This window comes from Musca autumnalis, unplaced genomic scaffold, assembly GCF_047663935.1.
Source record: "Musca autumnalis isolate F117 unplaced genomic scaffold, ASM4766393v1 scaffold_1, whole genome shotgun sequence".
NCBI classification, from domain to species: Eukaryota; Metazoa; Arthropoda; class Insecta; order Diptera; family Muscidae; genus Musca; species Musca autumnalis.
In genome coordinates this window covers 36698699-36725254 of record NW_027411644.1, presented here as the reverse complement: position 1 = coordinate 36725254, position 26556 = coordinate 36698699, and the positions used below count along the sequence as shown (strand labels likewise).

Below are 26556 nucleotides of genomic sequence, written 5' to 3'. Positions count from 1 at the left end.
TTTTCTTAACATATCAGGCGTTGAGACGGTCTCCTATAGAAGACCTTCAGAAACTATCATTTCCAGAAAAAACTTTTAGAAGTTCTTTTTGTTAGACATTCAGAAGGTCTTCGTCATAGAGAAAACCAACAAAATACCAATTGTTGTATCCTTCTCATGTTTCCATATAAGAATTTTGAAGGTCTGTTTTCCATAGAAGACCTTTATAAGGCCTTTTCCCAAAGAACAAGAAAGTATACTATTTTTCCATAGAAGACCGATGGAAGGTCCTCTTCCATCAAGCATTTTTTTCAAATTTCTAAATTGTTTAATTTTCCCAATTAATTTTCTCTCCCATCTCCGCATATTCGTTGACCCTAATTCCCACATATGTTGTAACGACAATTCATCCCCCTAAATTATATCATCTTATTATCTAAAATTTAATTTTTTTCTACATGAACCTCCTATTACATTTATTGACAATAAAATTTCGTTTACGAAAATAAACCGCAATCCCTGACACCATCTGTATTAATTTTTGTAATAAATGAAGCAATTGATGTAATGTTTCGATAATGGATGACATTTTAGCTTTCATCCACAAAACGACAACAACAACCATTCAAACAATCAAATGTCTCTGTGTAGCTTTCTAACAGCTCTTAAAGATGTCTGCTTATGATATTGAAAGGTTGTCACTTAATTGTTTTATTTATTTACTATTTCATTCTTTCTTTTCATTACATTTCTTTTCAAACTTTTTTTAGTTGGAAATAACCGTGAACATGTAATTAGAAAAAAAGTAAATAAAAAAAATTGGCGGAAAGTTAAGTAATAGAAGAAGAGGAGGAAGAAGAAAAATTAAATATGAAAGTGAATATAGATAGCGAATATGTTTGTACCTGTGTTTGTCTATAACTGTGTTGCAGTATACTTGTGTATGTTGTCGCGTTTTTTTTTCTGTATTTAATTCTGCATTCTATTCTCGGTGAAAGGCGAAAAGACATGGGCGGTGGTAATGGAAGAGTAAATGCTTGTTGGATTATATGACTGGGTGGCTGACTAGCAGTAAGACATGCCACCTAACAAATACATGTAAAACAGCACCAGCTAAATTAAACAAGTAAAAAAGCGTTAAGTTCGGCCGGGCCGAACTTTTCATACCCTCCACCATAAAATATTCTGAACTAAAATGGAATAATTAGTTTTAATTCCTGTCCCTATAAGTGGGTACGTTAAATGTCAGATAATGTACATAAAATGTATCATTCGGTAGGCCCTTTTTTATGGTGCCTATATCTAACTATGTATGTGGACAATTTTTGGTGGGCTAGAAATTGGGAGGTACCGTTACATAGGGGTTATAATAAAACATGGACCCATGTTGACAGTTTTTGATGGGAGCCTTTAATGTCAAATAACTCCTAATTCGGTTAAAAATTGTAGCTAGAATCCTCAAATTTCAAATTACAGAAAGTTCGTCCAAAAATAAAGCTAAGGCACGGAAAATCGGGAGGTTTGTTTTGGGGCTATACCAAAACATGGCCCTACGTTCGGTTAAACATTTTAAGTGAAATCCTCAAAGTACCGAAAATCGGGAAATATCGTTATATTGGGGCTATGTTGAAAATTGTTGATGCAGATGTGTGGTGACCACTACAACCTTAAAATGTCAAATTACAGTTAGTTCGGTTAAAAATTTTAGCTAAAATTGCCAATTACTGGGAGCTATATCCGAACATGGACCTATGTTGACAATTTTTTATGGAGAGGTGTTGTGACCACTAAGAACTTCAAATGTCAAATTACTGCTAGTTCGGTTTAATATTGTAGTTAAAATCATCAAATTACTGAAAATCGGGAGGTACTTTTATATGGGAGCTTTATCAATACATCGACCTTTCTTGACAATTTTTGGTGGAGAGGTGTGGTGACCACTAAGAATTTCAAATGTCAAATGTTCAAATTACAGATAATTCGGTTAAAACTTGTAGGTAAAATTCTCACCAAAACATGGACCTACGTTCATAATTATTTCGAATATAAGTTTTTTGGTCACTAAGAACCCTAAATATCAAATTATAGCTAATTCGGTCTAGAAATGTGAATTTGAACCTCAAAATACCTGAAATCGGGCGGTAACGTTATTCCAAAACATGGACCTATGTCCACTAGTTATAAAAGTTTATTGACATTTAAGAACCCTAAATGTCAATTTATAGCTAAATCGGTCTGCAAATGGAACTAAAAACGTCAAAATGGCATAAATCGGGGGTACCGTTATATGGGGGCTATACCAAACCGTGGACCTATGTCCACAACTTTTGTTATATAAGTTTATTTACACTTAAGAACCCTAAATGTCAAATTATAGCTATATCGGTCTGAAAATGTAGCTAAAAACGTCAAAATACCTCAAATCGGGCGGTAACGTTATATGGGGGCTATTCCAAAACATGGACCTATGTCCACAAGTTTTGTTATATAAGTTAATTGACACTTAATAACCCTAAATGTCACATTATAGATAAATCGGTCTGAAAATGTAGCTAAAAACGTCAAAATACCGTAAATCGGGGGGTACCGTTATATGGGGGCTACACCAAAACGTGGACCTATGTCCACAACTTTTGTTATATAAGTTTAGTGACGCTTAAGAGCCCTAAATGTCAAGTGAGAGCTAAATCGGTCTGAAAATGTAGCTAAAAACGTCAAAATACCGTAATTCGGGGGGTACCGTTATATGGGGGCTATACCAAAACGTGGACCTATGTCCACAACTTTTGTTGTATAAGTTTATTGACACTTAAGAACCCTAAATGTCAAATTATAGCTAAATCGGTCTGAAAATGTAGCTAAAAACGGCAAAATACCGTAAATCGGGGGGTACCGTTATATGGGGGCTATACCAAAACGTGGACCTATGTCCACAACTTTTGTTATATAAGTTTACTGACACGTAAGAACCCTAAATGTCAAATTATAGCTACATCGGTCTGAAAATGTAGCTAAAAGCTTCAAAATACCGTAAATCGGGGGGTACCGTTATATGGGGGCTATACCAGAACGTGGACCTATGTCCACAACTTTTGTTATATAAGTTTATTGACACTTAAGAACCCTAAATGTCAAATTATAGCTAAATCGGTCTGAAAATGTAGCTAAAAACGTCAAAATACCGTAAATCGGGGGTACCGTTATAGGGGGGATATACCACAACGTGGACCTATGTCCACAACTTTTGTTATATAAGTTTATTGACACTTAAGAACCCTAAATGTCAAATTATAGCTACATCGGCCTGAAAATGTAGCTAAAAACGTCAAAATACCGTAAATCGGGGGTACCGTTATATGGGGGCTATACCAAAACGTGGACCTATGTCCACAAGTTTTGTTGTATAAGTTTATTGACACTTAAGAACCCTAAATGTCAAATTATAGCCAAATCGGTCTGAAAATTTAGCTAAAAACGTCAAAATACCGTAAATCGGAGGGTACCGTTATATGGGGGCTATACCAAAACGTGGACCGATATAGCCCATCATCGAACTTGGCCTGCCTGCAAACAAAAGACGCATTTTCCCAAAATTTCAGCGTCCTATCTCCATTTTTGTGGATGCTAGAGTGATTACCACAGACGGACGGACGGACGGACGGACGGACGGACGGACGGACGGACGGACGTGCACAGATCGACTCAGAATTTTACCCTGATCAAGAATATATATACTTTATAGGGTCGCAAATGAGTATTTCAATGCGTTACAAACGGAAAAACAAACTTAATATACCCTCCATACTATGGTGGAGGGTATAAAAATAATAATTAAAATTACTTTTTTTGTTGTTCATTTTGTAAGCTAGCACATTTTTCTTGCCAAATTCATCTCATCACAAAATTCCTTATTTTAATTTCCTATCTTTTTATACCCTCCACCATAGTATGGAGGGTATATTAAGTTTGTTTTTCCGTTTGTAACGCATTGAAATACTCATTTGCGACCCTATAAAGTATATATATTCTTGATCAGGGTAAAATTCTAAGTCGATCTGAGCACGTCCGTCCGTCCGTCCGTCCGTCCGTCTGTGGTAATCACTCTAGCATCCACAAAAATGGAGATAGGACGCTGAAATTTTGGGAAAATGCGTCTTTTGTTTGCAGGCAGGTCAAGTTCGATGATGGGCTATATCGGTCCACGTTTTGGTATAGCCCCCATATAACGGTACCCCCCGATTTACGGTATTTCGACGTTTTTAGCTACATTTTCAGACCGATTTGGCTATAATTTCACATTTAGGGTTCTTAAGTGGTAATAAACATATATAACAAAACTTGTGGACATAGGTCCACGTTTTGGTATAGCTCCCATATAACGGTACCCCCCGATTTGCGGTATTTTGACGTTTTTATCTAAATTTTTAGACCGATTTAGCTATAATTTGACATTTAGGGTTCTTAGGTATCAATAAACATAAATAACAAAAGTTGTGGACATAGGTCCACGTTTTGGTATAGCCCCTATATAACGGTACCCCCCGATTTGCGGTATTTTGACGTTTTTATCTACATTTTTAGACCGATTTAGCTATAATTTGACATTTAGGGTTCTTAGGTATCAATAAACATAAATAACAAAAGTTGTGGACATAGGTCCACGTTTTGGTATAGCCCCCATATAACGGTACCCCCCGATTTACGGTATTGTGATGTTTTTAGGTACATTTTCAGACCGATGTAGCTATAATTTGACATTTAGGGTTCCTAAATGTCAATAAACTTATATAACGAAAGTTGTGGACATAGGTCCACGTTTTGGTTTAGCCCCCATATAACGGTACCCCCCGATTTACGGTATTTTGACTGTTTTAGCTACATTTTCAGACCGATTTAGCTATAATTTGACATTTATGGTTCTTAAGTATCAATAAACTTATATAACAAAAGTTGTGGATATAGGTCCACGTTTTGGTATAGCCCCCATATAACGGTACCCCCGATTTACGGTATTTTGACGTTTTTAGCTACATTTTCAGACCGATATAGCTATAGTTTGACATTTAGGGCTCTTAAATGTCAATAAACTTAAATAACTAGTGGACATAGGTCCATGTTTTGGAATAGCCCCCATATAACCTTACCGCCCGATTTCAGGTATTTTGAGAATTTTACCAACAAGTTTTAACCGAATTATCTGTAATTTGAACATTTGACATTTGAAATTCTTAATTGTCACCACACCTCTCCACCAAAAATTGTCAAGAAAGGCCCCATATAACGGTACCTCCCGATTTTCAGTAATTTGATGATTTTAGCTACAATATTAAACCGAACTAGCAGTAATTTGACATTTGAAGTTCTTAGTGGTCACAACACCTCTCTATCAAAAATTGTCAACATAGGTCCATGTTCGGATATAGCTCCCATGTAACGGTACCTCCTAATTTTCAGTTATTTGGCAATTTTAGCTACAATTTTTAACAGAACTAACTGAAATTTGACATTTGAAGGTTGTAGTGGTCACCACACATCTGCATCAACAATTTTCAACATAGCCCCAATATAACGATACTTCCCGATTTTCGGTACTTTGAGGATTTTACTTAAAATGTTTAACGGAACGTTGGTCCATGTTTTTGTATAGCCCCAAAACAAACCCCCCGATTTTCCGTACCTTAGCTTTATTTTTTGGACGAACTTTCTGTAATTTGAAATTTAAAAGTCAACAAAAATTGTTCATTTAAGTTCATATTTCCGAACTAGCTGTTAATGATATTTGAAGTTCCCACGTTATGTACCGATTTTCGATATTTTGAGGATTCTAGCTAAATTTTTTAACCGAATTAGGAGTTATTTGACATTAAAGGCTCCCATCAAAAACTGTCAACATAGGCCCATGTTTTATTATAACCCCTATATAACAGTACCTCCCAATTTCTAGCCCACCAAAAATTGTCAACAGTTAGATATAGGCACCATAAAAAAGGGCCTCCCGAATGAAGCATTTTATGTACATTATCTGACAGTTTAACGTACTTAATGTTGGGTACAGGAATGAATATTTTATGGTGGAGGGTATGAAAAGTTCGGCCCGGCCGAACTTAATGCTTTTTTACTTGTTTTCTAGTGTAATGTAATGTGGAAATTAAATTTATGACTTAGTCTTTTAGTAAAAATCGTTACCAACATTTCATATAGTCCCCACAAAACATGAGAAGAACAGTAAAGCACAAATATAAAGCATCTAACAAAATATACAACCGCTTGTGGTTCCTCCCTTAAAAAAGTTCAAAAGACCGCTCGACTTCGAGACATCTGAACGTCGTACTTTCATCAATCATGGAAAGCTAACTGGTCTAATTTCATTAAGTTCACCAATCATCGCTTCAGATAACTCCAAAAACCTTCTAATGTTTGGGTAGCAAAAATTATGTTTGGGGAATACTCGAGTTGAGAACAAATGTCCCAGCAGAGAGGGTCAATCCTAGTCACCCCTGATTTAGAGAGCTGACGCTGGAAGTTAACATGTTGGTCGCTCAGCACAAGCAAAACAAGTGGCTAGATTATCTGAAGACTTGCATCAATCATGATTAGCGACGTTACACTGACTGATCCAAAGAGGTAAGTAATTTATTTTAGTCAACAATTTGTTGAAGAAGAGTACTTCGTACTACTGAAAGGATGCTAGCAAAGGTGAATCGAATAGAGCGATTTCGCACAGACTATTGAGGCTATACTCCTCCACAGTATCATATGTATGCAGTTCTTCAATTGCCTAGCATGGGTTCTGGAAGCAGCACAACACTACAACAGCGCTTCAGGCCCTCTTCACCCATATTAGTCGAGGACAAAACCAGAACAAGTTGGTGGCACTCGACTCATCAAAAGTATTTGACAGTGTCAAGCACTCCACACTATTTAAGAACACATAAAAATTACCCTTCGGACAAGTTAGAAAATTTGGATAATCAGTTACATGTATGGACGCCAGTCGTGCGTAGAATTCTGGAACAAGAATTCGAAGTCCCGTGGAGTGAAATCGAGAGTTTCTCAAAGTGGCGTGAACTGTTTAGCCTCGTTTCGTGTATTTTACACCATCCAACTTGGGTATTGAGATCGTTACGCATGCGCATACATATGGCGACGGCTTCCTTCCCTAATGTAATTTGTGAAAGGCTAAACTCCATTTGCTCAATCTTCGCACACTTTACGCTGGAAGAATTTACACATATCCGATGGTAGCAGAATTCTGACCAAAAACATCCTCAAGATCCTAGAAGTAATATATGGCAGCAGTTTTACGATGTTCGCGCATGCCACAGCTCTCTGCGAGTTGTAGAAACAAGGTTCTCAAGTCCCTAGCCGTAACCGGTTTGGGTGGAGACATAGAAACCTTGTTGACCACCATAGGCCGGTCTGTGGTAAGCTATGTGGATCCAGTGTATTCCGCGAACATAAGTGCAACGCGATGTAGTAATAGTCAAACCTGTCAGAACGCCGAACTGAGAACTTCATTAGTGAACTAGCTGCATGAGAGGTTGGAAATTATTCTAGTACGGCAATACAATAGCCTGCTGTCATAGATGAACGTTTTAATTCACATAGGCTGTGGACAACGCCGGCAGATACTTTAGTTATTTTTCCAAAACTTTAACTAGAGCGCTGCATTTAGCTCTAAATTTACCGTACTTTCTTCTCTGGCATATTTTGTCAAAGAGTTTGCTATGTCGTTACTGTCAATCCCAGAATGTCATGATACTAATATAATATGCAACAAAGCCTGCTGGGAGTATACAGTCCAATACAGTTTGTGAGAAATATGATGATGTTGAAAGGTTATGTCAATGTCGGTCACTCTTTTCGATGGTCGTGCCTACCAGCCATTTTGCTTGTTCATAGTAGGATTTTCAGAATTTTCTAGTCATTATTTAGGGAACATGGACTTGTCCATTGGTCCAAAGTTTTTTTTAGCGATATTGATCATCTTTCATTCAGATATGTGTCAATTATTGAGGTCATTAGTGATTTTAATTATTGGCGGTAAAAATGTTTTTAGGCCTTTTTGGCTAATCAATACTGAAATGAAATTAGTTGTTTAATCCTTTGTCCCAAGACTGCCAAAAAGGTAAAACAAACATACGGGGATTTCTGAGTGAAATCAGACACTTTTTCAAGATGAGGTTTTTGATTTCCTTTATTGTTTGCTGTGGTGATGCTGCTCATCAGCAAACTATATTTTCAGAATTTTTTTGATTAACGGTTTCAGGGATTGAAAAGTCAAATTCTGTAAAAACTATGTGCAAAGAAATATTCATAACACGTTTAATATTGGTCCAAACACGTTTAATATTGGTTATTTTATCAGCTATCTAATAAAAATTAGAAAAAAATTTCGCACAGTGGGTTTGGATGCAATTTTCGCGTTTTAAAATTTAAAATCAATTTGTATCAATGATTGTACTCTTCGATTTTCTTGAAATTTCTTTGTATTACATTACAATTAATTACAAAAAATCCTATTTGGTAGTGGGATTCGAATGATTACTATTTTTTCTAAATTTTTTAAAATTTGTAAATATTATTATACCCTACACCACTATGTGGAAAGGATATTATAAGTTTGTTTTGGTAAAAATTCATGTAACACCGCGAAATATTCGTCGGAGACCCCCAATGTGGTATACCAATCTTCATATCTCGACGAGATAAAGCGATTTTGAGATGTGTGTCCGTCCGTCCCTCCGTCCGTCTGTCCATTATAAATTGTAATCAAACTCCAGGCCTCAATTATGGACCGATCGTCACGAAATGTTGCATGGAGGTCGGGCTCAGACCAGAATAGATCCCTATTTTTGTTGGAGATGATCGTGAAATATTTAGCTGGTGAAATGGACCAAAAACATAATTTTTATCCAATTTTATAGCGGCTCTGTAGGTCGCAATAATAGTCGGATCGCCTCGAAATTTTAAATAAGGTAAAAATATATGACAAAGGAAAAGCTTGCAATTTGAGATGGCGATCAAACAATATTTAGAGGGTTAAATGGACCACAACTTTTGTGTGAAAATTTTTAATAAACAGCTTATATCTTTGTTTCTGAGAGACACATTCCCCACTCGGGAGTTATATTTGGAAGACGACCTTTCAATTGATGTCAATTATGTTGATGTACGTGATCAAATAACAGAGTTACCGCCTAATATATCCAGTTTTTTGTTCGTAGTGTAATCATGAACCCGATAGAGGTCGCAATTATAGTTCAATAGTCACGAAAGTTTGCACGAGGTAAGAGTTTAGGTTGAACAAAAATCCTATAGTTTGCATGATGATCTGATATTATTTCGCGGTTGACATAGACCATTACTTTTGTATAAAAGATATACAAATTTTAGTTTTGGTCCATATTTTCATTCGTGGAGGACATATACTGGCAAAGTAGCCTACATATGGAAAAATGACTAATGATCTTCCCCTGATGCAAATTACAATAATGTGTCTGCTAGATAACGCACCTACTGCCTGATATATAATGTGTTTTGTGTAGAGAACCACAATTTCCTCCCATGCTACAAATTGTCTCTATCATGACAGAGAATTTTTCAGTTCAGTTGTCAAATTGGATTTTTATACAAATATTGCAGCATGGGGTCGCCTCGCCACATATTTTATACCTCAGGATTTAGGGTAAAGGGGATACAAACAAAATACGAACAAGGATGTGTGTCATCGAAATATTGGTTTTAGACCCCATGTATGTTTGGACGAAATTCGTTTCAGAAAATTTGGAGTCCATTTAGCCCTGTCCGTTCATCCGTCTCTCTTAATGTCTACCTTGCTGGTGCGCACGATAACTCTCGAACGGATCTACCGATTAGAACCAAATTTTATACATCGTAATATTTTGACCAAACTTTGTTTAAGTTCGAATGTAGGCTATGTCGGTCCACACCTCCCCCAAAAAAGTTCAAAATTGTTTTCGAAAAATTGTGTGAACTATAACCGGCGATGTGAGCAATCGATTTGCTCCAAACTTTCCATATATTATTATTCCTTCCAGATACAAATCGGATAAGACTATATCGGTCCACACCTTTGGGTACCTCCCACACATAATTCGGAAACGGGAAATTTAGGAGTCCTCTCGAATCGTTTTGAATTTTTTTCAGCAGATTGTACTTGCGCCGCAAATCCGCAAGATAACTCTCAAGGGGATTTTCTCATTGATCGAAACTTTACACATCGTATTATTTCATTCAGTCATGTGTCAGGTTGGAATATGGACTATATCGGTCCGTCCTTCGAGTACCTCCCACACAAAATCTGGGAAAAGTGCAGTTTAAGGACCCGTATCGGATCTATTTGTTTTTTTTTTTTTTTTTTTTTTTTTTTTGAAGAAGATTCTTTTTACTGTCCCTATTCTGGTCCCTTTTCCGGGGTAAGTCATACTTCCTGAGATAATATTCCAGAAGTTCCGGCTCCAAATAAAATTACAACTCTGAAAAAATAATTCTCAAACTTTTCCAAGACTCAGAAGTTAGCTTACTAAAATTGATTTGGTATAGCCCCACATTACGATACATATAGATTCCACGTATTTTGAAGCAAACTCGTGTTACAAAATATATTTTTATACGGCAGATGATGAGGATATATCACCGTTAGCGCAGCTGACTTATACTATCTTCTTTGCTGTGTAATTGAATATGAATAATTTTGGGATTTATAAATTTGTGTGCATGTTTTAGGTGTATCCAAAAAAGGAACCTGATATTCAAAGACAATTTTAAGAAATGTATAGATTTAGAAATGTATAATTTATATATTTTTCCACAAACATCCCAGTCCGAACGGCGTGTCCTAAGTTGCCACTTGTAGAGACGTTTATCATGGCTGAAATACCCAGGAAATATCGCTAACATTACTAAGGAGTATTTTGCCACCGTTGACAGTTGGATGGGAAGGCGTGCAAGGCGGTTGCACATAGCTAATTCCTACAGGTTGTGGTGTGGGGTATCACATGGTCGGCCCCGTCTGACTATAGCCTTTGCTTCCTTCTTTTAATTATTTTTTATTTTTAACCTTTTAGTAAATACATTTTTTGACCGCTGAGAAGCACATAACCAAATTACTGTCAATTTTGGGCAAAAATGTAGATAAAAACTTTAAATTTCCTGAAATCGAGTAGTACCGTTGTATGGGGTTTACACCAAAATCTGACCCATCTCCAAAAATTTTGGTGGGGGAGTTTCTGTACAATTTGGAACTCCAAATGCCAAGTTACAGCCAATTCGGACTAAAAATGAAGAACAAATCCTCAAAACATCCGAAATCGGGTGGTGGGGGCCTTAGAAAAAATTGACCATATTGGTTTTGGTTTCATATTCTTATATTATCATCCAAATCTGAAAAGTGTTGAAAGTTTCAATTCGATTGGTCAACCGCAACTGTGTTTAAATGAGTTACTAGATTTGAACCAAATCGGGTGGTTCCGCTATATGGGGGCTATAGGAAAAATGTACCGACGTTGGTTTTGGTTTCATATTCATGTATTGTCATCCAAATCTGAAAAGTGTGCAAAGTTTCAGTTCGATTGCTCAACTGCAACTGTGTTAAAAATGAGTTACTAGATTTGTACTAAACTGACACCTAAGCAAGTTAAATAAAACACTGCAAAAACATAGATTACATCGATATTGTTTTAATATATTTTCTTTTTTTTTGACCCCACGTTTCCCAATTTGATTATGATAGTCCCTTTTGAAATGGCAACACTGTATATCTGTTTATTTTAATTAATTTTTGCTTCACACTCTCTGTGTGATTTCTTTCTCTCTTTATCTCTTATTTTCTTGCCTAAAGCAAAACAGGAAAACAAAACCATCGCGGGTCCTTCGACTTTGACACTATTTTGCATTTTTCTTAAGCACATGACGAAAATTTCAACACATAATAGAGACAACATTTTTAGAGCAATTTTGGTTTTTAATTTGTCTTAATTGTTGCTGTTCGAATTTCTATAAATATATGTCTGGCATGATTTCTGGCTCACACTCGTCCGGTGTCCAAAACTTTGTTCTTGTTGTAACTTAAATTTACAACACATGTTTGTGGATTTCACATTTTAAACATTTTATTATCATTATATTTCTTTATGCCTTTGGCTGTTGCTGTTTAATATTTTATATATTTTTGTTGTTATTGTCGGTGTTTGTTTGCTTCTTGTTATTTTTATTTCTCAATTTCTCACCGCCACAACAATAATAAAAATTACATTATCCTTTTTATGATTTTTCTTGGTTAAAAAAGTAGAGCTGTGTGTGTGTGCATAACTTCGGTACACAAAGAAAGAATTTCGTCCTTTGTTCCTGTTGTTTTTTTTTCTATTTATTAATTTTATTTTATTTCTGTTTTTGTTTTAATAAGGAATTTTGTTTATATATATTTTGTTTATATATATATATTTTGTTTATATATTTAAAATGTTTTTTTTTTAATTTTTTGTTGTTGGTTACGTTCATAACACACGTTTATTTGTACGTATCGTTTTACCAATAGCATAACACATTTAACACGCACAAATGCACAATTTAACTCCTCATATCCTGTAGAGAAATATGGGGGATGATCTATTTTCCATCAAAAATACAATCATCTTTCTCATCAACCTCAAAATCATCAACGATGACAAGAACTACGGCAAAAAGAACTTACTTACAGTAACAGTTTAAAAGAAAGGATGAATGGTTGGCTCACTGTCTGGATGACTACCTGTTTTAATCCGTTTTCAATTATTTTTCCTACTGCTTCAGTATATGTATGTGTCGTTTTGAACTGATTCTGCAGAATAAAGTTTGTTTTAATCGTTTTATTTTATAAGAGACATTTTCATATCCTTTTTGTTTATGTGCTTTATGCAGGGTTATTACCATGCCTTGATTTTTTTCACTGATTCTGATTTTGCACATAAAAGTAGTGATGTGTGTGCCAGCGTGTTTTACTTTCATTTATCTTGTGTTTTCTTCACTTTTTTGTTTTCATTTTTTTTCGTCTTCTGCAGTGAAAGCTTTTTGTTTAGTTTGCCCGCATCCGTAGTGTACCCGTAGTAGACGTCCTGACTATGTCATATCCTACATGCGACTATTACACCTCGGTAATCCTTCGGTATGTAATAGGTGTAGATGTTCTGCTTTTTTTCAAAAACATTTACCTACAACAACACATTTTGTGTTTGACTTTTGCTCATGCAGAGTTGAAATCTCCATTCTCTCATGATTTCATTCTGTACGACAACAATGTATTTTAAGAAAAAAATCATTTGTTAAAATACAAGGAAGAGAGAGCTTTTGTTATCTTGGTTAGTATAAGAGTTTCTTATGTTATGAATTCGACACAAGTTTTAATGAACTTAAGAGATATTTCCTGAACTAAATTGGCTTGATGGTAGGTCTATTTACTCTTACATTGATCAATATTTCTTAGTATCGGGTCATATTTATTTAGATTGCATTTTTCAAAAATACGTTTAAATATTGATTAAAAATCCAAACGAATATAAATAAGCTGGTTTTTTAGAATATCTTATTAATAGACAAGGATTTAAAAAAAAAAAAACAAGTAAAAAAGTATCAGTCGGATTTGCCGATAGAGATATACCCTCAGCCTATGTGAATTGAAACTTTCATCTACGGACAGATCGAATATATTTAGGGTCTTTTCGGAATTTTGAGACCCTTTTTGAACATTTGAACTTTCAGACAAAAATGTGGATTAGGATTAAAGTTCAAAAGTGTGGCGGTGGAGGTGCTTGAAGGAATGGGAGTCATATCTTTTCGATAGATATCGCGCCCACTAGACATTTTAGTTGGTCATCGTATAACTTTTGGACCAGTATGCCAGAAAGCATGGACTTGTCCACGGAAAACACAATATCGTTGTAAACAGGACCACAACGAATAGCATCGGTATACATTTCCAAAGGATCTTCGAACAGACCCTAAAATTCACTTAAAAATTTTTTTTGAACTTTTGCAGGGAAGGTACCTTAAGCAGAGGATCAATATGGGTCATTTTTGGAAGTTAAACCCCTGAAAAAACTTGTACCATCGTAAAGGGGGTCAGTGAATGCAATTTGCTTCAAAGTGATCTGAGAGCAGTAGTGCGATACTCTAACACATTTTTTGAGTTACCGATAAAAGTCATTAAAATAAAAACGCAAAATTATGAATGAATTTTAATGAAATTAAAGTTGACAACACTCTTACTATCGGAAGAACTTTACGACTATTTTTTATTTGTCGCTAACTTACCGAAAAATATCGTTAATTACCGAAATTATAAGCATTTTAATTTTACCGATTTTTGTCGGTAACTCAACAAATGAGTTACAGAATTCTACTACAGGTCTTAAAGTGAAATTATCCGAAATTTTGTGTGGGAGGTACCCGAAGGAGTGGATAAATATAGTTTATATTCGAACCTGACCTATACCTGGTAGGTATATTAGGATGTGTAAAGTATGGACCAAATCGATCACTCCCTTCAAGAGTTATCGTGCACAAATTTTTTTCGAACATTTTTGAACTTTTGTGAGGGAGGTACCTGAAGGAGTGGACCGATATGGCTTATATGCTAACTTAAACTAAGTTTGGACAAAATATTAGGAAGTCCAAATGTTGGACCGAATCGGCAGATCCGTTCGAGAGTTATCTTGTGCTCCAACAACTACACACGGTGTCATAGGGGTTTTTTTACAACATTCAGGCTATTTTGTCAGGAACTATGGGCTTGCCCTTGATGAAACTTGTACCGTCTTTTGGGGGGCAGTGAATACAAGTTGCTATAACAAAAACCAAAGCGATTCTAGGGCTGCTCCTTAACTAAACTTTTCCAACATTTTATGTGGGAGGTACCCGAAGGAGTGGACCGATTGCGTCCTCATCTAAGTCTGGTAGAAATTTCAGATAGTGCAAAGCATGGACTAACCACTCCCTTCAAGAGTTATCGTGCGCACAAATTTTCCGAACATTTTCGAACTTTTGTGAGGGAGGTACCCGAAGGAGTGGACCGATATGGCCCATCTTCGAACTTAAACTATGTTTAGTCAAAATATTACGATACCAAAAATTTGGTACGAATCGGTTAATCCGTTCGAGAGTTATCCTGCGCACCAGCCAGCCAGACAAACAGACGAACGGACGCTGCTAAATCGACTCCAAATTGTCTGAAACGGATTTCGTCCAAACATACTTAAAGTCTAAAACCATTATTTCCGCACATTTCTAGTTTTCTCGAAATGTTCGAGTTAAGATATCTTGGAATCCTTGCATTTTAGGTGTATGGTATCTTTAGCAACTTTACAGAGGAGGATGTTAGGAATATTCAAAATTGTCCCACAAAACATAATTTTAGAGAGATGACGTCAAAGACAGAAAATTTAACTATGGGTCACCAATTTCACTCATTTTCATTATATACTATGAAAACATCAGTATCAATTTTGCAGAAAAAACATGAAAATATTTCCCAATTATTTTGACTAAATTGTTTTCCTTCTTTTTTCGAGTTGATACATGAAAGTAATATGAAACTGGGTTCTAGTTCAAGGCTGCTCAAAGGGCGCACTTCCCCTGTCGGTGCTCACTCACACAATTGAAAAATAAGGCTTTTGTTTTTGAAATGAAAATGTTCAATACACACATTTTTATTATTACAGTGTTTTTACAGTGTTTTATTTAACTTGCTTTGGTGTGTGTTTAATTCAAATCTGGTAACTCATTTTTAGACATCGGACTTTGCATATTTGCATATTTTTTATTAATAAAGATACGAAAATTCTGATTGGACCAAAATTCGTTTTGAAGAAAACTGAATGCAATGACAGGCTCATATTTTTTATTTTTTTGCATATTTGCATATTTTGCATATGCACAAAATATGCAAAAAATATGCAAAATATGCAAAAAATATGCAAAATATGCAAAAAATATGCAAAAGTAATTTTTTTGACAAAAATCATAAAATTAAATTTGGAAAGTCATCAGAAAGTGTTCTATGTTAAGTTTATTGCCGTTAAACGTCGATTTCTTAGCAGATTATCATGTTATTAGTTATTATTCCGCCACAGCAATAAATCTGGACTAAAAGACTTAGAAAATTTCCTATAACACAGCCTTCTTATTACAACATAAGTTGCTTTCTAATACAAATTTGTTCAAAACTCAATCAGAAATGTCAAAATGTATGTATCCAAATATGTTGATAGGTTCTGCTCGGCCAAAATTGTCTGACAGAATAACAAATGAGCTAGAAATTAAGACTAAGGAAATATTGAATATTACATAAAATCTTTCATATTTAATTAAAAACATATAACAAATATATACGGTGTCATCATGAATATTTCCCTCTGAATTTTCCACACGGAAAATATTTTTTAAAAGTGAATCCTTTTAAAATCAATATTTGTTAAAAGTTGAAAAGTACTAGATTCGCTTCATTGTGGCGTATACTAGTCGAATCGACAAAAATATTCCCTTTTTGAGCATAAATACGGAAATAAAAAATTGTGAAATTGGGTAAAGGAAACAAATTCTGCACGGAATTTTTATTCATGATTGCACTGATAACTATATTTTAATACCCTACGGGTAGTATGTCTTAGTGAATGAGTTTGCAACATGCAAAATGAAACGAAATAGACCCACAGTTCCTTTTGATGATCTGCATAGATTCGCATCTCGCCATGTCTTTTTGAAAATAAAGCACAGGTCACATTTATAGACCACTTCGCATAAAAATTGGGGATTTTTTGGCCCTAGGGCGATCCCTATTTTGGTAAGAATTGATTCAGATTTGGATATTGCTCCCATATATACAGTTGATTCGCGATAATCCCTACACCACAGGTTTCGGCGGTGTCCGAATTATCAAAATGTTCGGATTAACGAATTGTAAAGAAAATAAATTATTTTATATGATTAAATCACTCGTGGAAGTTATATAATAATACTTTTTTAAATTGTAACTGCTAATTACGAACACTTAAATGAAAGTGCTCTACGTGTAAAAACTAGTGAGATTTTTTTACTCGAAAATCCGGAAAAAGAAAAAGCCAATCAGATTGTGAAAGTAGTGCTAGAAATATGGCGTTTTTAAAGTTTACATCAGGATGTAAGCAAACCTAGAGACAGATGCATAATTTCATCGTTTTGTAAATTAATATTCCTTAAAATCTTTGCCTTTTAGGTGTATAGTGCATTTGGCAACTTTAATGACAATATTGCGCGAATATTTTTCTTAATATATTTATTTATATCCTATACAACAAGACTAATGTGTCATGAAAGGTTTGTCCTTGTACTCGATAATTTTTACTAAATGTTGCTGAAACAATTTTTTTACCAACTTCTCCATTAAACTACTGTCAAAATTCAAAGCATTGGTAATAATTAGTACAAATTATCGAGTACACGGACAGGTATAAATTAAACAATTGTGCATACAAAAGGGTTATGACTTTTCGACTGTGTTATCAAAATTGTTTTCCTGTAGCAGGAATGAATGAACTATATTTTTTAGCATTCCAAATACTTTTCTAGCAGAAATATGTGAGTGGTTTTGCCATTTTAAAGACAATTCCAAGGTTTTTGACTTATTTTACCACTACCACTCTATTGTGTGGTTTTTCTAAGTGATGTCATTTTGCACTAATCATTGGACGTTCTTCATTTTTCTTATTATTCATCGTGGATGGGTATAACAATAATGCATTACTTTTCGCCGAGGAGTGAACATTTTCCAATTCTGCATTATGCGTACTATATAGACCGAAATTATAAAATTATGTATTTTTAGTGCATTAAACTAAAACCATGTCAATATTAAAGCGGCAGTTAGAGCATTTTTCCAAAGAAGCTTTTTGACCATAAATAACAAAAAATGCCAATTTATGTCTGTATAAACTGAATAAAGGACTAAACACTATAAATATATTTATATCTAATATGTGGATATTCAAAACGTATACTTCTTATTATAGTTATATTCCAGAACCTGGAATCGTAAATGGTACTTTAGAACATTTTCCCATTTTTCGCTAAAAAAACGAAACCCTTTTTCCAAAAACTAGAAAAATTTGCGCTTTTATCTAAACAAAAATAGCGATGACTGACTCTAGCTCCTTTGTTTTTCTGCTAGACAATTTTGGCCGATTAGAAACTATCACCATATTTGGACACGTTGATTTTGACATTTCTGATTGAGTTTTTGAAATTTTTCCATTATCTATCTACATTTGTATAGGAAGCAAATTATGTTGTAATAGGAATGCTGGGTTATTTGACATTTTCTTACCTTGTGAAAACTGATTTAAGTCTTGTTAGTCTAGATTTATTGCTGTGGCGGAATATCTGGAGAGTCTCAATAACATAATAATCTGCAAAAAACTATGTTAAACGTCAAAAAACTTAATTTAGAATGCTTTTTTGATGATTTTCCAAGTTTAATTGACGATTTTTGTGAAAAAAACACTTGCATATTTAGCATATTTTTTGCATATTTTGCATATTTTTTGCATATATTTTGCATATTTTTTGCATATATTTTGCATATTTTTTGCATATTTTTTGCATATTTTTGATATGACCCCAAATATCGAAAAATTGACCCTCAGAACGCCTAGATCCAAAATTTGAGTCCAATCGGATAAGAAATAAAAAACATGCTAAAATCCGATGTCTACTCATTTTTAACACGGTTGCAGTTGACCAATCGAACTAAAACTTTGCACACTTTTCAGATTTGAATGACAATAGACGAATATGAAATCAAAACCAATATTGGTCAATTTTTACACTGTTTTACAGTGTTTTATCTAATTTGCTTTTCAAATCTGGTAACTCATTTTTGATTTTTATCTTCATTTTGAGGCCGAATTGGCTGTAACTTGGCATTTGGAGTCCCCAATGGCTCAGAAACTTCCCCACCAAAAATTATGGACATAAGTCCAGGTTTTGGTATAGCCTTTATATAACGGTACTACACGATTTCAGGCATTTTAAAGTTTTTATCTAAATTTTCGGCCTAAATTTACTATAATTTTGTTCTCAGTGGTCAAAAAAATTATTAACTAAAAAGTTAAAAATAAAATATAATTTAAACAAGTAAAAAAGCGTTAAGTTCGGCCGGGCCGAACTTTTCATACCCTCCACCATAAAATATTCTGAACTAAAATGGAATAATTAATTTTCATTCCTGTCCCCAACTTTAAGTGGGTACGTTAAAATATCAGATAATGTACATAAAATGCTTCATTCGGGAGGCCTTTTTTATAGTACCTATATCTAACTATATATATTGACAATTTTTTGTGGGCAGAAATAGGGGTTATAATAAAACACGGACCTATGTTGACAGTTTTTGATGGGAGCCTTTAATGTCAAATAACTCCTAATTCGGTTAAAAATTGCAGCTAGAATCCTCAAAATACCGAAAATCTGTACATAACGTGGGAACTTCAAATGTCATTAACAGCTACTTCGGAGGTATGTGGGCTATACGAAAATATGAACTTTAATGACAATTTTCGTTGCCGGATTTTTGTTGGCTTTTAAATTTCAAATTACAGAAAGTTCGTCCAAAAAATAAAGCTAAGGTACGGAAATAAGGTTTGTTTTGGGGCTATACATGTTTTGGTACCTAGGTTGGTTAAACATTTTAAGTAAAATCCTCAAAGTACCGAAAATAGGGAAGTATTGTTATATTGGGGCTATGTTCAAAATTGTTGATGCAGATGTGTGGTGACCACTACGATCTTCAAATGTCAAATTACAGTTAGTTCGGTTAAAAATTGTAGCTAAAATTGCAAAATTACTGAAAATTGGGAGGTACCGTTATATGGGAGCTATATCCGAATATTGACCTATGTTGACAATTTTTGATGGAGAGGTGTTGTGACCACTAAGAACTTCAAATGTCAAATTACTGCTAGTTCGGTTTAATATTGTAGCTAAAATCATCAAATTACTAAAAATCGGGAGGTACCGTTATATGGGGGCTTTATCAATACATCGACCTTTCTTGACAATTTTTGGTGGACAGGTGTGGTGACCACTAGGAATTTCAAATGTCAAATGTTCAAATTACAGATAATTCGGTTAAAACTTGTAAGTAAAATTCTCAAAATACCGAAAACGGGAGGTACCGTTATATGGGGCTATACCAAAACATGGACCTATGTTCATAATTTTTTCAAATATAAGTTTTTTGGCCAGTAAGAACCCTAAATATCAAATTATTACTAATTCGGTCTATAAATGTGACTTAAAACGTCAAAATACCTGAAATCAGGCGGTAACGTTATATGGGGGCTATTCCAAAACATGGACCTATGTCCAGTAGTTATATAAGTTTATTGACATTTAAGAACCCTAAATGAAAATGTAGCTAAAAACGTCAAAATGCCGTAAATCGGGGGTACCGTTATATGGGGGCTATACCAAAACGTGGACCTATGTCCACAACTTTTGTTATATAAGTTTATTGACACTTAAGAACTCTTAATGTCAAATTATAGCTAAATCGGTCTGAAAATGTAGCTAAAAACGTCAAAATACCGTAAATCGGGGGTACCGTTATATGGGAGCTATAACAAAACGTGGACCTATGTCCACAACTTTTGTTATAAAAGTTTTTTGACACTTAAGAACCCTTAATGTCAAATTATAGCTAAATGAGTCTGAAAATGTAGCTAAAAACGTCAAAATACCGTAAATCGAGGGTACCGTTATATGGGGGCTATACCAAAACGTGGACCTATGTACACAAGATTTCTTATATAAGTTTATTGACACTTAAGAACCCTAAATGTCAAATTGTAGCTAAATCGGTCTGAAAATGTAGCTAAAAACGTCAAAATACCGTAAATCGAGGGTACCGTTATATGGGGGCTATACCAAAACGTGAACCTATGTCCACATGATTTCTTATATAAGTTTATTGGCACTTAAGAACCCTAAATGTCAAATTATAGCTAAATCGGTCTGAAAATGTAAAAACGTCAAAATGCCGTTAATCGGGGGTACCGTTATATGGGGGCTATACCAAAACGTGGAACTATGTCCACAACTTTTGTTATATAAGCACTTAAGAACCCTAAATGTCAAATTATAGCTACATCGGTCTGAAAATGTAGAAACGTCAAAATACCGTAAATCGGGGGGTACCGTTATATGGGGGCTATACCAAAACGTGGACCGATATACATAGCCCATTATCGAACTTGACCTGCCTGCAAACAAAAGACGCATTTTCCCAAAATTTCAGCGTCCTATCTCCATTTTTGTGGATGCTAGAGTGATTACCACAGATCGACTCAGAATTTTACCCTGATCAAGAATATATATACTTTATAGGGTCGCAAATGAGTATTTCAATGCGTTACAAACGGAAAAACAAACTTAATATACCCTCCATACTATAGTGGAGGGTATAAAAAATTAAGTGTCAGTGTTTTATTTAGAAATGCACTTAAAACTAGGAAATAATTTGTCGCTTAGCCTCAATAAATATATTCTTTCTCATGATGGAATCTCTCAAATAAAACGCTTGCATTTAAATCCTAAATGGTGGCAAAATTAAACGGCAAGCGTTTATTTGAGAGATTCCACCATGAGAAATAATATATTTATTGATCAAATTGCTTGCCCCGTTCAAGAGATATCATGCATACCATTTTAGTGAAATTTTTTAAATATTAGGGGGAAGTACAGGAAGTCTTCGAACTGAAACTAAGTTTGGACAAAACATGACCGTCGTAATTGAGGCAGCGAATGCAAGTTGCTTCAACAAAAATCAAAGTAATTCGAGAGCAGGTCTTAAGGTGAATTTATCCCAAATTTTGTGTGGCAGGTACCCGAAGGAGTGGACAAATATAATCCATTTTCGAACCTGATCTATATCTGGTAGATATATTAGGATGTGTAGAGTATGGACCAAATCGGTCACACCCATTTTTGAACCTTTGTGGGACGAAATATTACGAATGGGCAGATCCGTTCGAAAGTAAATTTATTCAGTAATATATTACAAAGGTAAAAATAAGCCTGATACTTATATAATAAATTCATATTAATTAAATACAGAATAAAAACAAGTAAAAAAGCATTAAGTTCGGCCGGGCCGAACTTTTCATACCCTCCACCATAAAATATTCATTCCTGTCCCCAACTTTAAGTGAGTACGTTAAAATGTCAGATAATGTACATAAAATGCTTCATTCGGGAGGCCCTTTTTTATGGTACTTATATCTAACTGTTGACAATTTTTGGTGGGCTAGAAATTGGGAGGTACTGTTATATAGGGGTTATAATAAAACATGGGCCTTTAATGAGCCTTTGATGGGAGCCTTTAATGTCAAATTACTCCTAATTCGGTTAAAAAATTTAGCTAGAATCCTCAAAATATCGAAAATCGGTACATAACGTGGGAACTTCAAATGTCATTAACAGCTAGTTCGGAGGTATCAGGGTTATACGAAAATATGAACTTAAATGAACAATTTTTGTTGCAGAATTTTTGTTGACTTTTAAATTTCAAATTACAGAAAGTTCGTCCAAAAAATAAAGCTAAGGTACGGAAAATCGGTAGGTTTGTTTTGGGGCTATACAAAAACATGGACCTACGTTCGGTTAAACATTTTAAGTAAAATCCTCAAAGTACCGAAAATCGGGAAGTATCGTTATATTGGGGCTATGTTGAAAATTGTTGATGCAGATGTGTGATGTCCACTACAACCTTCAAATGTCAAATTACAGTTAGTTCTGTTAAAAATTGTAGCTAAAATTGCCAAATTACTGAAAATTGGGAGGTACCGTTACATGGGAGCTATATCCGAACATGGACTTATGTTGACAATTTTTGATGGAGAGGTGTTGTGACCACTAAGAACTTCAAATGTCAAATTAGTGCTAGTTCGGTTTAATATTGTAGCTAAAATCACCAAATTACTGAAAATCGCGAGGTACCGTTATATGGGGGCTATACCAAAACGTGGACCTATGTCCACAACTTTTGTTATATAAGTTTAGTTACACTTAAGAACCCTAAATGTCAAATTATTGCTATATCGGTCTGAAAATGTAGCTAAAAACGTCAAAATACCGTAAATCGGGGGTACCGTTATATGGGGGCTATACCAAAACGTGGACCTATGTCCACAAGTTTTGTCACATAAGTTTATTGACATTTAATAACTTCAAATGTCAAATTATAGCTTCATCGGTCTGAAAATGTAGCTAAACGTCAAAATACCGTAAATCGGGGGTATCGTTATATGGGGGCTATACCAAAACGTGGACCTATGTCCACAACTTTTGTTATATAAGTTTATTGATATTTAAGAACCCTAAATGTCAAATTATAGCTAAATCGGTCTGAAAATGTAGCTAAAACCGTCAAAATACCGTAAATCGGGGGGTACCGTTATATGGGGGCTATACCAAAAACGTGGACCTATGTCCACAACATTCGTTATATAAGTTTATTGATATTTAAGAACCCTAAATGTCGGTCTGAAAATGTAGCTAAAAACGTCAAAATACCGTAAATCGGGGGCTACCGTTATATGGGGGCTATACCAAAACGTGGACCTATGTCCACAAATTTTGTTATATAAGTTTATTGACTCTTAAGAACCCTAAATGTCAAATTAAAGCTAATTCGGTCTGAAAATGTAGCTACAAACGTCAAAATACCGCAAATCGGGGGGTGCCGTTATATGGGGGCTATACCAAAACGTGGACCTATGTCCACAACTTTCGTTATAAAAGTTTTTTGACACTTAAGAACCCTTAATGTCAAATTATAGCTAAATGAGTCTGAAAATGTAGCTAAAAACGTCAAAATACCGTAAATCGAGGGTACCGTTATATGGGGGCTATACCAAAACGTGGACCTATGTACACAAGATTTCTTATATAAGTTTATTGACACTTAAGAACCCTAAATGTCAAATTGTAGCTAAATCGGTCTGAAAATGTAGCTAAAAACGTCAAAATACCGTAAATCGAGGGTACCGTTATATGGGGGCTATACCAAAACGTGAACCTATGTCCACATGATTTCTTATATAAGTTTATTGGCACTTAAGAACCCTAAATGTCAAATTATAGCTAAATCGGTCTGAAAATGTAAAAACGTCAAAATGCCGTTAATCGGGGGTACCGTTATATGGGGGCTATACCAAGACGTGGAACTATGTCCACAACTTTTGTTATATAAGCACTTAAGAACCCTAAATGTCAAATTATAGCTACATCGGTCTGAAAATGTAAAAACGTCAAAATACCGTAAATCGGGGGGTACCGTTATATGGGGGCTATACCAAAACGTGGACCGATATACATAGCCCATTATCGAACTTGACCTGCCTGCAAACAAAAGACGCATTTTCCCAAAATTTCAGCGTCCTATCTCCATTTTTGTGGATGCTAGAGTGATTACCACAGACGGACGGACGGACGTGCTCAGATCGACTTAGAATTTTACCCTGATCAAGAATATATATACTTTATAGGGCCGCAAATGAGTATTTCAATGCGTTACAAACGGAAAAACAAACTTAATATACCCTCCATACTCTATGGTGGAGGATATAACAAGTAAAAAAGTATCAGTCGGCTTTGCCGACAGAGATATACCCTCAGACTGTGTATATTGGAATAATTTTTTCCCATTGGGTGAGGCGCTCCAACCACCTCACACGGTGTCATAGGGGGTTTTTGCGACTTTCAGGCTATTTTCTCAGGAAGTATGGATTTGCCCCTGATGAAACTTGTACCGTCGTATGGAGGGCGGTGAATACAAGTTGCTAAAACAAAAATCAAAGCTATTCGAGAGATGGCCCTAAACTGAACTGTTCTGAAATTTTGTGTGGGAGGTACCCGAAGGTGTGGACTGAGTCCATATTCAAACCATATTGAGTCCATATTCAAACCTTATCTAAGTCTGGTACACATTTCACGATGGACAAAGTATGGACCAAATCAGTTACTCCTTCAAGAGTTATCGTACGCACAAATTTTCCGAACATTTTCGAACTTTTGTAGAGGAGGTACCGGAAGGAGTGGACCGATATAGCCCATCTTCGAACTTAAACTAAGTTTGGGTAAAATTTTACGAAAGCCAAATTTGGACCGAATTGGTTGATCCGTTCGAGAGCCAGCCTGCCACCCAGACAGACGGTCGGACATAGCTAAATCGACTCCAAATTGTCAACCCCGAATTTTTGGGTGGAGGTACCCGAAGGAGTGGACCGATTGAGTCCAAATTGTAAACTTATCTATATCGGGTAGAAATTTAACGATGCACAAAGTATGGACCAAATCGGTTACCCCCTTCAAAAGTTATCGTGCGCACAAATTTTTCGAACTTTTGTGGGGGAGGTACCGGAAGGAGTGGACCGATATAACACATATTCGAATTTAAACTAAGTTTGGACAAAGTATTACGAAAGCCAAATTTTTGACCGATTCGGTTGATCCGTTCTAGAGTTATCGTGCGCTCCAGCCAGTCCGACAGACGAACGGACGGGCATGGCATGGCTAAATCAACTCCAAATTGTCTGAAGCCTCGTTAGCATAAATGCTGAGGGTATACACAATTTTGCCAGATTTTTTGACAAAAACAGCAGGAACAACAAATAAAAACAAATCTGTAGAAAACTCACGACAAGACTATCATCAGCATTTGATGACAAAGTGGCAAGAGATTGACAAATGACAGAGAGAGACAAGGTTGAAAACAAAACACTACTGAATCCTGCAAGACTTTAATAAAGAACAAAAGAAATGAGAATTTGAAAAAAAAAATATAAAAATTCCAACAAATGCAAAAACACAACTACAACAATATACTTTACAAACATGTCAAAGTCGGGAGCTTTAAAACCAAGTAAACAAAGAAAAAATCATACTCTATTCAAATGGTGTGTGTGCAGCATAAATACGGTATTCGCCTCATACATAGATTTGTTGCAAGAAAGAGTTTAAGTGTGTGTGTTTGTGGAACGTGTGTGCGTTATTTGTTTACAGCAGTATTCATTCCAAACTCTAAACGTTTTGGAGTGTGCAATTGATGAAAGTATGTTTGCAAAGAGAATATTTGTGTGCGTTTGTGTGCATCATATTATTCGCCTTTGTCGCTGCTGTTGGAGATGAGGGGGGTCCTTTAGCAAAGTATTTGTGTCTATTTGCATGTGGAACAGTAATGTCTATTTGGATGATAAATTTCTGGGAAATTTATTGAAAAGCGGTTTTTAAGTCAACAACAACATGATGAATATGACCTGCAAAAGAAACCAAGTAACAAGAATATCAGGTTGGAATTATGTAGTTGTTTTTTTTTCAAATGTGAAGGAAACCTAACTCTATTGTTCGATATCACTGTGACACAAAATTGAACTCAAAGTCTGGGGAGTGGAAAATTCCTTTTGGAGATAAAAGCCCTTTGTGAGTATATTAAGAACCCAAATGGACATATTCGCCCTAGGTCAAGTTTCTGACATATCGCGTGGTGGA

At 35.2% G+C, this 26556-nt stretch overlaps 1 long non-coding RNA gene across 9 annotated transcripts in view; it reads right to left on the bottom strand.

Annotated features, from left to right (window-relative positions):
- Positions 1–13125, bottom strand: part of LOC141390484 (uncharacterized) — a 310744-nt gene extending 297619 nt beyond the window's left edge. The window contains exon 1 of one of the 9 annotated variants that reach the window (XR_012409368.1): positions 12699–13125. This is a non-coding gene — a long non-coding RNA (uncharacterized lncRNA). Of the gene's footprint in view, positions 1–12694 lie in introns of all 9 variants that reach the window. The other 8 variants (XR_012409369.1, XR_012409372.1, XR_012409370.1 and 5 more) reach the window with 8 other exon arrangements.
- Positions 13126–26556: the final 13431 nt, after the last annotated feature.